The 16,103-nt window shown below is 34.2% G+C and overlaps 1 pseudogene; it reads left to right on the top strand.

The window, feature by feature from the left end:
- The first annotated feature begins 13,330 nt into the window (after positions 1-13,330).
- LOC141540544 (large ribosomal subunit protein eL43-like) lies at positions 13,331-13,605 on the top strand (annotated as a pseudogene).
- The last annotated feature ends 2,498 nt before the right edge of the window (positions 13,606-16,103 follow it).

The following is a 16,103-nucleotide window of genomic DNA, read 5'->3' as shown; positions in this document are numbered from 1 at the left end:
TAGTAGGAACTTGGTTTGGGATTCTGTTGACAAAAGAAATAATTTTGCCTTTAGATTTAAAATCAAGATATTAAACATTTTTATGAAAGCAACTAATGACTCTACAGAAGACAAAAGCAATGCTGATTTAGGCCAATTTTGGTTCATTGTAAGGAAACTCTTCTTGACAGAGGTATCCAAAAGTAGATTGGGATATCTTGGGAGAGTGAGTTCCTTTTGGTGGGTTATCTTAAACAAAGGTTCACTAGTTAACTTGGAAATGTAAAGGGTATTTCTGTTTCAAATGGGTGATTTTGGAGGTTTCTTCCAATACTATAATATAAGTGAGTGGGCAAAATAATGATTTGTGTTCATCATTCAATGGATTTGCAAGTCTTGACTGTGTAGAGAAAAAACTTAACAAATGATACCTCTTAGAACCAAAATGATCAGCATGGATATTTTTAGTAAATTTGTTTGGAAATTTGGTCTGTCCTTATAGTAGTAAAGGCAAAAGGTACTTCAGGTTACACCTAGGATCTATATTTCCAATGTTGACTCTAGTGGAGAGAATGTTACTACTTTAAAAAAAATAAAGAAAATATGAGTTTAAAAATGTAGTTATATTTTGCACTTTCAAATATTGCAGGGCTGGTGTCAGGGATCGTACTATCTGCTAAACTTTACAATGGTGCTAATTTGCATTTTCATTTCCCTGCTCATCATTGTCCATTATGTTTTTTAAATGACCCATTTTGTGATGTGTTATAGTTATAACGCATAGTTATAATTTTATAGTTATATCCCAATTTAAAGTGAAGAAATGGAGGAAGAAAAATGAGGTTCTGATTACTTGCTTTCCCCACTCCTTTCCTTAGCTACTCCTTTTTTTCATTCAACAGCTAGGCTGGTCCTGCCCATGACAGTGGAGGTTCATTACTATTATCTGGGGTAGTGGGGAATCAGTAGGAAAAAAGCTAGAGTTCTGCAAATTCTTCTGAAGTTAGGGGCTCTGTGGCCATGACTACAGCATGATCTTAATGATTTATGCCCTAGTTGTATAAAGCTCAACAATCTGCTGGAACATCATACTTATAAACAGATTCATTAGCATGTTCTTCATTGTAATAGTAATGCTCAGGCTGTATTATCTTTTTTTCCTACTGAACACATCTAATTGAATAATGTTCTTTTTGTAAACAGGGATATATATTTTTTTACTTTTAAGTACCAAGATATTAAATGAAAAATTATGAAGTGTCTGTTAGAGGAAAAGGTAATATAGCTATTTAGTGTGCATTTAAGTAACTCATTTTAGTGACACTAGACATTACTGATTATTAACCTGAATGTGGAAGTTAACATTAATTTGAAAAGACATTGTGTACATCTTTTAGTATTTGTCTGACAACAACTTTTTTGAATCTTTGGAAATATTTTCTTCTCTTGATTTCTTTCTATTTTTAGTTGTCTTCATAGTCTTACTGTATATGCCTTATGGTTCAAACTTAGCCTGTTGAAACCTCAGCTTATCTTTCCCTAATAGCAGCTTACATTTACATGTCAATTTATAATTTATTGTGTGCTTTCTTCAGAGCACTGAAGTGTCCTAGATGGTGCAAGTGCTTATCCCTATTTTGGAGATAAGAAAACACAAAAACATTGGAGTAACTTTTTCTCATACTTAAAAAATCTTTTTTGATTCTTTTCTCACCTAAAGTCTTTTCTTTAATACAGAATGAGTTGTCTGACTCCTCACTCCACTCCTCATTCAAAGATCCTGAGAGTTTTCTTTGCTCATGCAGCCAGATCTTTCATGTGCCTCTTATTTACCTGTACTCTTGTGCTTTGCTTATTCTACCCTCGTTTTCAGCAAAATATTGTATGAAAAAAATTTTGTCTACCATTTTAGCTTAGTTACTTCTCAGAAGTCTAAATTTTCTCCTTTTTTTGCTATCTGTCCATACATTAAATTTATTCTTCTGTGATACCTAGATTAAACTTCCACTTAATATCTATACTCTGATCTTGTCTTTTACTTAAATCCCACCACAAAAATCACATTTCCATAAATCTGTCCAGCTCTGGGTTTTTCCAAGGATAAATATTGGGCAGCTTTTTGTATTTAGCATACTTCAAAATACCCTTCTGTGTAGCACCTAATAGATTGAAGCTACTCATTATTAGTCTGTTCAAATATATATTTAAATTGTGTTCAAGAGCACATATGATTTTCATATGATTACTTGTTGCAGTCAATAAGATGATCAAAATCTATTGAAAAGTACATTCAAACATAACTAACACCCTTAATTATAATAGAATTGAGTCAGTGTTGTGTATCAGAGAAATACCAATATAGCCAACTATCTGAGAGAGTTAAGTTGAAACATAGATTAAACAAAAATCCTTTCTCCATTTGCTTTTAGAATGTGTCATTCTATTTAAATAGTGAATATGTTTCTTGATGAATTATATTTGCAACAAACCAATGCTTCCATACTGCAGATAAACAGCATCGTGAATCAAAATGAAGATAATTGAATTGTACTTGAGAAAATTTACTCTTTTTTTTTTTAAGGCAGTCTCATTTAGATTTTGTCATAAAATAGAATTACAGATTTTTGGATAGTATTTTTTTCCAATTATATGTAAGGACAATTTTTATCATTTATTTAAAAAGGAATTTGAGTTCCAAATTTTCTTTGTCCTTTCCCTTCCTAAAATGGTAAAAATTTTAAATAGGTTATATGTGGGCATATAAAACATTTATATATTAGTCATGTTGTGAAAGAAAAAACAAACCAAAATAGGAAAAACGTAAAAATAATGAAGTGATAATAGTATGCTTAAATCTGTATTCAGATTCTATCAGTTCTTTTTCTGGATGTAGATAGTATTTCCATTATAAGTTCTTTGGAATTTTCATGGATTATTGTATTTCTGAGAAGAGCTAAGTTATTCATAGTTGACCAGTGTGTAACATTGCTGTTATTATATATACAATGTTCTCTTGGTTCTGCTCATTTCACATTGCCACAGTTCATGTAAATCCAGGTTTTTCTAAAATCTGCCTGCTCATCATTACTTATAGCTCGATAATATTCCATTATATTCACATACTACAATTTGTTTAGCCATTCCTCAGTTGATGGGCACCCTTAATTTCCATTTTTTTGCCACTCCAAAAACAGTTGTATAAATTATTTTTATACATAATGTAAATCTCTTTTATCTTTTTTTAATGATCTCTTTGGGATACAGCCCTAATAGTGGTTTCACCAGATCAAAAGATGTGTACAGTTTGAAAATTATAGTTTGCTAGAAATTGATAGACATAGACATAAAGATTACTTGAATAATAATTCAGATGAAGCAAAAGAGCCTAGATAGGCTAAATCATTTCTTTAAGTTCACTCAGCTAGTTAGAAGAAGCTCCAGGATTCAATGTCAAGTTTCTTGTCAAACCCAGTGCTAATACTACATAAAACTTAATAGTATATGCAGACCTCTTTTATTCCTAAACATAGAGACTTAAAATCAAAGTATGGCAGATGATATCAGGGGAGAAGCCCAAAGATTTGCCTAGAAAGTCACCAAGACTATTGAAATACAAGTAGGAGATGACCTTTTCCTCTTTATTTACTTTTAAAATATAATTAGTTATTTAGCCTTTAAGGAAGGATGATGTTTTATAAAACTGGTTAGGAATAATAATTCAATTTTAAGACATTTATTTTATTCTTTACAAATCAAAGATTAGTAACTGAATCTTTTGAAGCCCACAAGTTAATATTTTGCAGATATTTGTTGAGAGGTGCCTTGTATCAAGAACAGAAGATGTTAGCAATAAATTTCAAGTCCTTTGTTTATGTCTAGATAAAAGTGTAAATCTTTTAAATATAGCACATTAAACTTAGCTTTTTTGAAAAGTGCTTTTGGTGTGTTTTAAATTATAGTTGGGGAAGAGAAAATGCCAAGAGGTATGTTTCTGGCTCCCAAATTTGCAGTTTTTACAACAGTGTTTTGAAACATTGTCCTTAGCTGCAGTAAAAATCATTTTAAGTTTTTCATAGTAAAGAGTGAAATAATTTCACAAAAAACTTACATTTGTGTTTATTGTATAACCTTAAATTTGAAAGCTTATACTTAATTGCTACAGAGTCAGGATAAAGTTTAAATATTCAGTTCAACAAATTATGATGTCTTCTAGTAGTATGTAATATATACTACTTTGTATAAAACATGATGCTGGGTGTTGGGAGAAATAAAATGTGGCCCTTGTCTTCATAGGGGTGTAAGACATAATAGAGGGCTATGACTTACACAGATAATCATACTGCATGCAGAAGAGGAGTGCAAAACCTTTATTAGCCATCCTGCCTAGCCATTTAAAAATCCCATTTCATATATTACTACCTCTGAAACTTTACCTAGATTAGAAACCATATTTCTCCTCTCTTTCCTTTACTTTATACCTTAGACTTCTTGCATTATAATTTTTTTGGTGTATCTTCCCCAGATTGTAACACTCCTCCCACCCCCCTCCCCAGGAAAACACTATTTTACAGTTAACACCTGTATCCCTTCTAGAACAGAAATATTTGGAAATATTTCAAAGTCCAGCTCAGGTTCTACCTTCAAGAAATTTGCTCTGATTCTTTAACTGTAAGTGGCTTCCTAGCACAAACTTTCCTTTTTTTTTTTTTTTTAAGTTTTATTTATAAATTTTTTGACAGTATATATGCATGAGTAATTTTTAATAACATTATCCCTTGTATTCATTTTTCCAAATTATCCCCTCCCTCCCTCTACTCCCTCCCCTTGATGACAGGCAATCCCATACATTTTACATGTGTTACAATATAACCTAGATACAATATATGTGTAGCACAGACTTTCCTGAAGCACTTCCAAGTTCTCCTTTGTCCCTGTCACATTCTCCTTGTATTATACTCATGTGAATCTACTATATTTCCCACTCTCAAGGAGACTGTAATTCCCCTAAGAGATAGGACCATAATTTAAAGTCCAAGGAAAAATTATAGATTAATATTATTTTGCAAAAAATAAAAAGTGGTAACATAACTACACCATTTATGTATAGTGAGATAAAATACTACTTTATGCAGTTATACAAAATTATTTGCCCTTAAAGCCAAGTATCAAGGTCCTAATTTCATATTTCTAATCTTAAGAGCATTAACAAAGTTAATTTTGATAAGGAATTTTTATACAAGGACTAGTAAATAGTTGGCTTCTTAGGGTATCTGACTATCTTGACAAAGGTCAGAGTAGAAGCAAATTGAGTGTTCTAATCACTATGTAAGTGTCCATTTTCTACACCTCAAATATCAAGGGTAACTGAAATAGCTTCAAGGTCTAGACTGTAGCTATTAGTATGGATCCATGTTGACACCTATTCAGATTTAAGGGTTCAGAAGAAATACAGTGATCCTGGCTTTGCTACATGGGCTACACAATTTTAGGTCAGCTAGAGGGACAGCAGAATCAGTGTGGGTCCTTTCAGCCCATTTACCCAACCCATACCCTGAGGTTTGGATCTAGGACAGGCTGAAGCCAGTAGGCTGTATAGAGATATTGGCATTTCTTTATAAAAACAAATTCTTGGATTAGTGAGAGCAGTGCTTTGTTGATAATCTCTCTCACTTGGATTTGAAGTATTCATAAGTTTTGCTATATATTTATGATCTTGATTTTATGGACTTTGAATACAACAAACCATAAAATTTAATTCTAAACATATGCTACCATACCATTTAATAGAGATAGCCAAGCACAAAAAGCTTTCACCTAAGAAACTGTAGTTATTACTATTGGCATAGTCTAGTAGGCAATAAACAAAAAATGGTATCGGTTTCATTTGACATTTATTTACATAGTTCAGGGGTCTCCACCCAGTAGATGGGAATCTACCAGTAGCTTAAAAGCCTCAAGTGGGAGATTTCCAAGCTGATCGATGTTGTCTGCAGCTCCCTCTTTCACATGTGCAGAGATTCTCGGGAGAAGGAATTCTGGCCTAGAACATCATCCCTTCCCTTACTCTAATAAAGAGAAACTTTATAGTCGGTATCCTCCCTCATTCTTGGGAACCTTCTCACTCCCTGTAGCCCACCTATTCCACAACCCTAATCTCTTGGCATTAGAGAATTAAAAAGTAGCTTCTTAGCATCATGAAAATCTCTTCACATACCCAATGATGAAAATTATGTGTTTTGCCTTTTTCTATTCTGGGTATGTAAGGACTGAAGGAAAACCGATTTAAGAAAATCTACTTCCTGGCCTTATAGTAAAATACTGTATTTCTACAATCATATACATCTTATGAATTGATATAAGTAATTTAGGATAAATTTCCCACAATATCAGTTCATGTTTAGACAATTATATCTTGTAAATCCTGAGAAAGATGTCATTTCTTATCTGTCCAGTGATTAATACAGGAATTAATTAGCGTATTGATGTTTGAAAATCAAATTGTTATAAGGATAGAAAGACTTCATTCTCTTCACTTTGGTGTTTGACACTGATCAGGAGGTTTATTTTTTAAAAAGTGTTCCTAGAAAAATCATATTGTCTTCTATCAACAATAAAATGACAAAAGAAAAAAATCTAAAGATACTGTTAACTTTGCTCTTTGATGTTTAGACATTTGCTAATTTCTTCCCAGGTATTTTTATATTCTATAGCTAATGAAAAACTTGACAGAAAAGGAGAGAGAATTTAGAAAGTTAGAAAAATGGGGGAAGGAAAGAATAGTAGTTCTGATTTCAAAATTTTAATATTCACCCACGAGTCATTTAATCAGCAAGTATAGTCAATGGACAGGTGAAGACAAAGGAGGCAGCAAGATGGTATTGTTAGAAATAACATACCAGGATCATTGGACAACAATAATTTTCCTTTAGTCAACCATCTAGGAGTCTTTAAATGTCATACTAACCAGTGGGCCCAAGTCAGTGAAAGAATAATGACAACTGTATCTTTATAGAAAACCTAGTCAGTTGTAATGACTTTTGCTTCGGAAAGCTGCCAATAAGACTTAGAACCTGCCCCTTGGATTTTGGTGAATATTCCCAGAGAGCGACCACAGGGCAAAATATTCCCTGTTATTGTAGTTATTACATTGTTAGGGACAAAATTAAAATTTAATATACATATAGGTGAAAAATGATTCCAGTGGGGAACGTTTTTCAGTGAGAAAACACATGTACACATCTGTCTTTCTACTTATCTTGCATTGACAAATTCTTGAGTAAGTATAAATCATACTGGAGCCCAACATAAAGATTAGGCTTAAAAGAAATAATTTCACTTGGAAAGTCAGGTAAAATGGTTGAAATTAAGAAAACCAGAGGAAATAATGAAATCAGAATTTGTCTCATTTTTTAAACTCAAGCTTTGTATAACCAAGGCTGTTCATATGACCATAATAAAGTCATTCAAAGAAACTACGTCATCCTCAACCCATCAGTTACAAAGTTAACATGTGAAGTATCCAGGAGAGCAAAACATGGCTATATTTGCAGTATGTTTGTTGCTGTTGAGTTGCTGCAGTCATGAATGTCTCTCCATCACCCCATTTGAGATTTTCTTGGCAAAGATACTGAAGTGGTTTGCCATTTCCTTCTCCAGCTCATTTGACAGATGTATAAAATGAGGCAAGCAGGGTGAATGGCATAAATAATTCATAACTCATAGTTAACAATTGTTCTTTCCATTCCAATAAGCTTCCTTTCTCTTAGGGAACCTATACAATCCTCCATACTTGATAATACTCTAGGGTTGGTATTCCCCTTGCAATCTCCATTAGTGAGTGCCATTCAGATGAAATTTCAGATACTTGAAATATTCGGTTATATTTCCCATGAAAGATTAAGCACACAAAAAAGATGCCTTTATAAGGTTAAAGGTGATTGTGAGGAAAAAGGCAGTCATTTATGGACAAAAAAGAATTAGAAATTTGTTATCTCCTTCCTACAGACAAAGCTAAGAGGTCGGGAAATGGAAAACAAACTCACTGAGGCACTGTAAACTTTTAAGTATATTTGAGGGGCTATCATCTGGGAGATAATTTAAACTTGTTCTGATTATTAAAAGTATTACTTTTTGAGTAATTACAAACTTCTAAATATTTGATGGGATTTTCAGGGAAGCAATTTTTTGCTCCATATTAAGGAGACACTTGTAGCCAAAAGTGTTATTTAAAAGTGGAATGGACTACCTTGGATGACAGTGTGCTTTCCTCAGGAGAGAGATTCAAGCTAATGGAGGATAAACCCTGATATATGGTAGAAAGGCTCTTCTTTTAGAAGCAGGTTAGATGGAATGGCTGTGAACCTAGGTGCCTTCCCGTGCTGATACTCCAGCAAACTCAAGATAAGACACAAATTGGTGGCAATGAAAAACAGGAAGAAGTTAGCCATCTTAGCCCTGGAACTTTCTCTCTCCCCCTTTTTTTCCCTAATTTTCCCTAATATCTAATGCTCACAATCACCACCTATTTTGGACTTTCTTATACTTAATTTATTTGGTAGAATTCTTCCATTAGCCTTTATTTTTCATTCAAGTTGTATCTCTGGTTTTGAACCCCTTACTTTCTTTTTCCTCCCCGTCTTCTTATTTCTCCCAGAACTCATTGTTGTCTTTTAGTACTCATCACCATTAACTTAATATTCTTATTTGGGAAATGAAAACTTAAGTCAATAACCAACTCATGGTTCGGCCAACTCATTAAAAAGTGTCCTAGTTTGTTCACATTGGATTCCTAAGCTTTTTTCATCTCACTGTTTGTTCTGAAAAGTCCATTTTTCTTCTTCACAAAGACTACTCCCTCTTGCACTCCACCCTTGTTTTCACATAGGATCTTCATTTCAGGACAGCGTGCACTCTAAAACCATGAAGTCCTGTTTATCCAAGGATCTTGGCCAATCTGGCCACTCATCTTAGGGAAAAAAAATCCAGCTTCCCCAGAGGTATTCCTATCAAATCTACCTATGACCACTTTTCCAAGTATGAAAAGGTTTTTTTTCTTCTCCATTTAACACAAAAAAAGGATTAATGGTTTGCAGGTCATCAAAACATTCAAGGACTTTCAAAATTAAGCCACAGCTATGTCATGTAATATCCTGTATCCACTTATACTCCCAACTTTTGTTCATGGGATCTACTTGTTTTCTAAGATTTGATAACTATTATCACTGAATATCTTGAAATTGCCAAATGAGATAATAGATCTCTGGGACTGGTTGTGGAGACCTGGTATGTGTAATAGAAGGCAAATTAAAAATAAAACATTGATGAAATAAATTATAACATCTAGAAATAAAAGCATAATTGCTTGTTAAAGAAATTTTCCTGCTACCCCAGTAATTACTTTCTTTCTTTGTAAAGGATAAACAAAGAGAACAAGGTGGTATAATAAGAAAAATGTTGGACCAGAAGTCAGAAAACCTGAATTCTTATCTTCTCTCCATTACATTCCTCTCCCCCCCCACCTTAATGGTATTTCCCCCCCTATTATATGTAAAGATATTTTCAACATTTACCTTTATAAGATTTTTAGTTCCAAATTTTGCTTCCTGCTCTCCTCTTCCCAAGACAGCAAGCAATCTTTTATAGGTTATATGTACAATCATATTAACCATATTTCCATATCAGTCATGTTGTGAAAGAAGAATCAGAATAAAAAGATAAAATCATGAACAAAAAGCAAAAGAAAGTGAAAATGCTATGCTTCATCTGCATTCAGACTCCACAGTTCTTTCTCCAGATGTGGATAGTGTGTCTTTTGGAATTGTTTTGGATCATTGTTTTGCTGAGAAGAGGTATATCAGTCATAGTTAATCACTGTACAGTGTTGCTGTAAATGTGTTCAATATTGTCCTGATTCTGTTCATTTCACTCAGCATTTGTTCATGTAAGTCTTTCTAGGTTTTTCAGACATCTGTGTGCTCATTTTTTCTTATAGTACAATAGAATTCCATTACATTCACATACCACAACTTATTCAGTCATTCCCCAATTGATGGACATCCTGCTAATTTCCAATTCTTTGCCACCACAAAAAGCTGCTATAAATATTTTTCTACATGTGAGTACATCTCCCTTTGTTATGATCTCTTTGAAAATACAGGCTGTGATATTGCTGGAACAAAGGGTATTCACGGTTTTGGACATGATTCCAAATCGTTTGGATCAGTTCACAATTCTATAATGTTTTAGTGTTCCAATTCCCCACATCATCTTCAACATTCATCATTTTCCTTTTTTTGTCATATTAGTGAATCTGTTAGATTATATCTCAGAGTTTTAATTTTCATTTCTCTAATCAATAGTGATTTAGAGCATTTTTATATGACTTTAGATAGCTTTAATTTCTTCATCTGAAGTCAGGTCATTATTACAACAGGCATAGTAACTACTATGAGCCACACACTGTGAAAAGCACCAAGTATGAAAAGAAAGGCAGAAATAGTCCCGGTTCTCAAGGGGCTTATAGTCTAATGAAGGAGACAACATGCAAACCACTATGTACAAACAAAATATAAGTGTGATAAATTAGAGATAATTTCAAAAGAAAGAAATTAACATTAATGGGAACATTTTGGGAAGGACTTCTTGCAGAAAAGGGGATTTTAGCTGAGACCTGGAGGAAACCAGGAAAGCCAGGAGACAGAAATAAGGAAGAGCCATAGACATGAGAGATAGTGATTGAAAATGCCCTGAATCAAGAGATAAAAAAAGTTTTGTTCAGGCAACAGCAAGAAGACTGGTGTCATTTTACTATAGAGGATATGGAAGGAAGGGAGGCATAAGAAACAGGAAAAATATAGGGAGGGTTGAAGATATCAAATAGTTTAAAAGCCAAGTAAGGATTTTATATTTAGTCTTGGAGATAATCTCATGTCACTAAAGTTTGTTGATTTACCTGCTTTTAAGGAAGATTGGGAATGGAAAGAAAACTTGAGACAGAATGGAGTTCAACCATTTAGCAAGACTTGGAAACTAATTGGTTATGGGGCATAATAGGACAAATGTCACCTTGGTGGGAGCCTGGGGGATAGGGGAAATGGTAGTGCCATTTACTGCTGCTCATCACAGAACATTGCTATTACTTTGTACCCAGTACATTTCACTTTGCTTGAGTTCATGGAGGACTTTGCAAATTTTTTTTCTGAGAGCAGCCTGCTCATCATTTCCCATAGAACAATAATATTCCATGACAATCACATACCACAATTTACTGAGTCTCCAAATGATAGGCATACCTATAATTTCCAATTTTTTGCCCTGAGAAGAGTGCTGCTACAAATATTTTTGTACATATAGGTTCTTTTCCTTTTAAAAAATTTTTCTTTTGGAATTCATGCCTAATAGTGGTATTATTACGTCAAAAGATAAGAATGAACTTTAAAAAAATTTTGTATCTATAGGGTCCTTTTCCTTTTTAAAAAAATTTCTTTTGGAATTCATGCCTAATAGTGATATTATTAGGTCAAAAGATAAGCATGAACTTAAAAACTTTTGTACACAGATTATATCTTTTGAACATTTTTCAACTAGGGCATGGTTCTTATTTTTTGTAAATTTGACTCAGTTCTCTCTGTGTGAGAAATAAGACCTTATCAAAGGAACTTGCTTGAAAATTATTTTTACAATTACTATCACTAAATGTATTTCCTTCCATTTAGTCTGTTCTCTCTCTCCTTTCACCCTATTCCTCCTCAAAAGTATTTTGCTATCAAATACTCCCTCCCCCAATATGCCTTCTTTTTTTAAATCACCCTCCCCACTTCCTGTATCCCATTCCCCTCTTATTTTTTCTGCAGGGTAAGATAGAATTCTATATCCATATTGAATGTGTAAGTTATTTTCTCTTGGAGCCAATTCTGATGAATGTAAGGTTCACTCAATCCCTCTCTGCTTCCCATTCACTGTAAATGCTTTCTCTTGCCTCTTTTTTTATGGCAGATAATTTATACCATTCCACTTCTCCATTTTCCTTTCCCCCAGTACATTCCTCTCTCAATCCTTAATTTCATCACTTGTTTAGATATTATCCCTTCATATTCACCTCACACCTGTGCCCTCTATTTATATATATTCCTCCAAACTGCCAAAATAATGATAAAGGTCTAATGTTACAATTGTCATCCTCCTGTGGAGGAATGTAAAAAGATAAACCTTATTAAGTCACTTTCATGATTACCTCCTTATGCCCTGGAACTGTTAGGAGTGTCCCTGCCCCACTGTAGCTGAAAGATCTACTGAATAAAGCAACAGAGTCCTGTTTGGCTGGCTTTAGGGCCAGAGCTGGGGTTGGGACTGGGGCAACGCTGATGTGGCTTGCATTGTGTTGCATGTTGGATTCTCACCCTGTTGCCACAGATCTTTTCTGCTGACCTTCCAAATCCTCTTTGATGTCTCTGGGTTTAGAATTCCTCTAAAATTTTATTTTATTTATTTTGGTGTGTATGGGGTATCAAGGGAGGATTAGTACTTCTGGTATGAGGGCTTGCTGAGCCCTTTTCAGAGCTGCTGAATTAGGGGAATGACCAAAGTATTCAAATTTCCCAAGGAATGAGCTATTGAGAACCATTTGTTCCAACAGTCATAAAGGTGGCTGAAATAGGTACTGTGAAGTGCTTAAACCTTACTCAGACATTGAAGACCCTAAGGTCATCCTGGCCATGCCAGTCATATTGACTTGTGCCTTGCCACTGAACTTCAATGACTCTAGAAAAGGGAATGAGGCTGATGATTATGCAGTTCTGCCTCATTAAATCCAATTTATGTGCAAGTCAGGGTATCATCCCCCTGATGTTACTAATCTTCAAAACCAAAGGATAAACAACAATTTATTCATTCCAATTTTCATTAGTAATTCTTTAAAAAATTCTTTTATTTTCAACTACCCATATAGCCATCCCTTGTAACAAATAATTTTTAAAGGAAAAAAAAAACATTTCACCCACACTAATTACATTACATTAATCATGTCTGATAGTATAAACAAGATTACTTCAACAATGGAAAGATGGAGCCTCATCTTTTAACTCATCTTCAGGGCTAACATTAGTCATTAAGTGGCATTTAGTTTTGTTGTTTTGTTCATTTATGTTGTGGTAAACTATGAGTGTTTTTTTTTTCTGGTTTCTTCTCTTTCACTCTATGTCATTTCTTTGTCTTATTTCTATGCTTCTTGGAATTCTTATTTTTTGTTTCTTACAGGCCAATAAAATATTCCATTACATTCATGTGCCACAATTTGTTCTCTCCTTTTCTGCAATTAAATTCCTCTCTGAACTCTGGCCTTACAACTGGTAACATGGCTAAACATACTAAGGTCAGAATTGTTTGTAAATATGGAACATATTATGATGTATCTTTAAGAAAAATGGTGAAGAAAATTGAAATTGGCTAGCGTGCCAAGTATACCTGCTCCTTTTGTGGCAAGACCAAAATGAAGAGATGGGACATGGGTATCTGGCATTGTGAATCCTGCATGAAAACACTAATTATGGTGCATGGACCCAAAATGCCACCTTTATAGTCACAGCCAATTCTGCCATTAGAAGCCTGAAGGAATTGAAAGACCAGTAAAATAATTTTCTTATCAAATATCTGTAACTCACAGTGCAACAAGTGACTTAATTTACGGAATTTTCTAAAGGTACCAATTTTGTTTCTAGTTATTTGTTACCACAAAAAGTGTTACTCAATATTTTTGGTATATCTGAGATTTTTTCTGTCTGGTCTCGTTAGGATGATGAAATGTGAGATCTCTAGGTCAAAGATATGGACATTTTCATAACTTCTTTAGTATAATTTTTAGGTCCTTTATTCACTGCTCTACAACAGGGCACTGGTGTTGTGTCAGTTTGCTGCCCACCCAGTGTTGACAGCTTTCATCTTTTTTTTCATACTTTAATAAGTATAAAGAGAAATGCTAGCATTATTCTGATGTGCATTTCTGTTGTTCTTAGTTCTTTGGAGCAATCTTTGATGTGGCTGTTAATATTGTGGTACCTCAGCACTCTGCTTTGAAACTCAAAATTGGTATTAGATGCATTTCAACAAGAAAAAGATTGCTTCAGCGCTTGATGCTTGCTCAATTCTGGCTGCACTCACTTGTCTTGGTTGAGCAGAAGAATTATGTAAGGCTGGCCAGGGGTATTGTCTACCTGGCTATTGCCCTCAGCCATGGGCAGCTCCTCCCCAGTGGAGGCAGAGGTATACAGCAATGTCAGATAGAAGTAATGATGCTGAGGTTTTGTACCTATGCCAGCAGGTCGGGGCAGTTCCTGCAGCACAGTGGAGCTACAGCTATAGTCTCCTGCCTCCCACAACAGTAGTATTGAAAGGGGCATGGAGGAGCTGGCACACTGAGCAGGAGAAAAAGCAGGATCAGTGGGTATTGGCACAAACAGCAGCAGCAGGAGCCCAGGAGGGAGTAGTGTCAGCTGCTGAGGGGACCAGGACCCAGGATGCTTGGCAGCCCTGAGCCTCTGGCAGTGACCAGAGTCCTGGGCAGCAGAGGACTCAGGACCATAGCTTCTGCTTCCACATCCAATTGCCCCCCACCAAAGAAACCCAGAAAACTCAGATGGCTTGGGAGGGAGGCAGGGTATAAAGATTGCAGTTCTCAAGAAGTGATTTGGGTCAAGAAGCCCAGCTGGGCTGGGCTGGGCTGGCTTTTTTCTCCACATCTGGAAATCCCTTTGGGGAATTGGGTAGGGAGGGGTGGTTAGGCTGCAGACTGGAGATGTACTCTTATAGGAAAAATTTGTTTGGTACTCATCATTTTCACCACTTGTTGTGACTAATGAAACTAATCAACAATTAGTACTGAGGTATCACTGTAGTTTGTAATTGGTCTCAAGAAATATCTGTTCATATCTTTAAACCACTTTTCTATGGAGAATGACTATATATTTGACTTAATTCTCTATGTCATTTGACTGTTAGATCCTCATCAAAGGTATTTGATTATTTTTTCAATTGCTTTTCTTCTTAAAGTACTTTTATTTGTTTGTACAAAACCTTTTCATTTTCATGAAGTCAAAAATATTTATCTTTTTTGACTGTTCTATGTTGGTCAAAAATTCTTCCCCATATGTGACATGTGCCTGGTTTCTAAGTTGTCACCTTTAATATACGGATCTCATGTTTATTTGAATTTAATATTGTATATAGTATGAGACATTGGCTTAAAGCTAAGTTCAGCCTAATTACATTCTAGTTTTACAAGAAGTTTTTGACAACTAAGAAATTTTCCTCCCAAGTAATTTATTCTCCCAAGTAATTATGGGTTTGCTGAATGTTGACCCACCGAGTTCAGTTATTTCTAATTCTTCCTTATTTAGTTTGTTGATAGATCTACTTTTCTACTTTTTAACCAGTACAAAATAATTTTGATATTGCTATACAATGCAGAGTGTTTCAAAAGTGTTAGTGTATTTTTAAGCCATTTAGCTTAACTAAAGTTTTGGAACACTCCATGTAATTTGAGGTTTGCAAATGCTGATCCCTCTTCTTTCCTTTCTTTGATATTTTAGATCTTCTGTTCCTCCAAATGGATTTTATTATTTTATTATTATTTTACAAGTTTGTCTGACTCTATAAAGTTTCCCTGTGATAGTTTGAATAGTTATAACTTAAATCTGTAAATTAAGATAAGATCATCATATTTTATATTAGCATAGTGCAACCAAGAGTAGAGAATAGACCTCCAATTATTTAAGTCATTCTTTATCTTATAATTCTATAATTTTATAATTCTAGTCATATAAATCTTGAGTCTGCCTTTGTTATTTATTATTTTATGCATTTTGTAATTCTTTTAAATAGAATTTTATTTTCTATTATTTCCTCCTAGATTTTTAAAATTATTATATCTAAATTGATTTATTTTTGTATCCTGCTATTTGAATAGAATTTTTAAATGTCTAAATTTAATTTTTTTGTTGATTTCCCACGGGTTTTCTAAATAGACCATTATTTTATAGGCAGATAGGACAAATTTTATCTCCTCTATGCCAATTACTTAAGAAAGAAAGGAAACACTTTCTTAAGTAATTGAATCACAATGAGAGAAGAGA

This window comes from Sminthopsis crassicaudata, chromosome 4 (assembly GCF_048593235.1).
Source record: "Sminthopsis crassicaudata isolate SCR6 chromosome 4, ASM4859323v1, whole genome shotgun sequence".
NCBI lineage: Eukaryota > Metazoa > Chordata > Mammalia > Dasyuromorphia > Dasyuridae > Sminthopsis > Sminthopsis crassicaudata.
The sequence above is the reverse complement of the archived record's forward strand: the minus strand, read 5'-3'. Positions and strand labels throughout refer to the sequence as shown.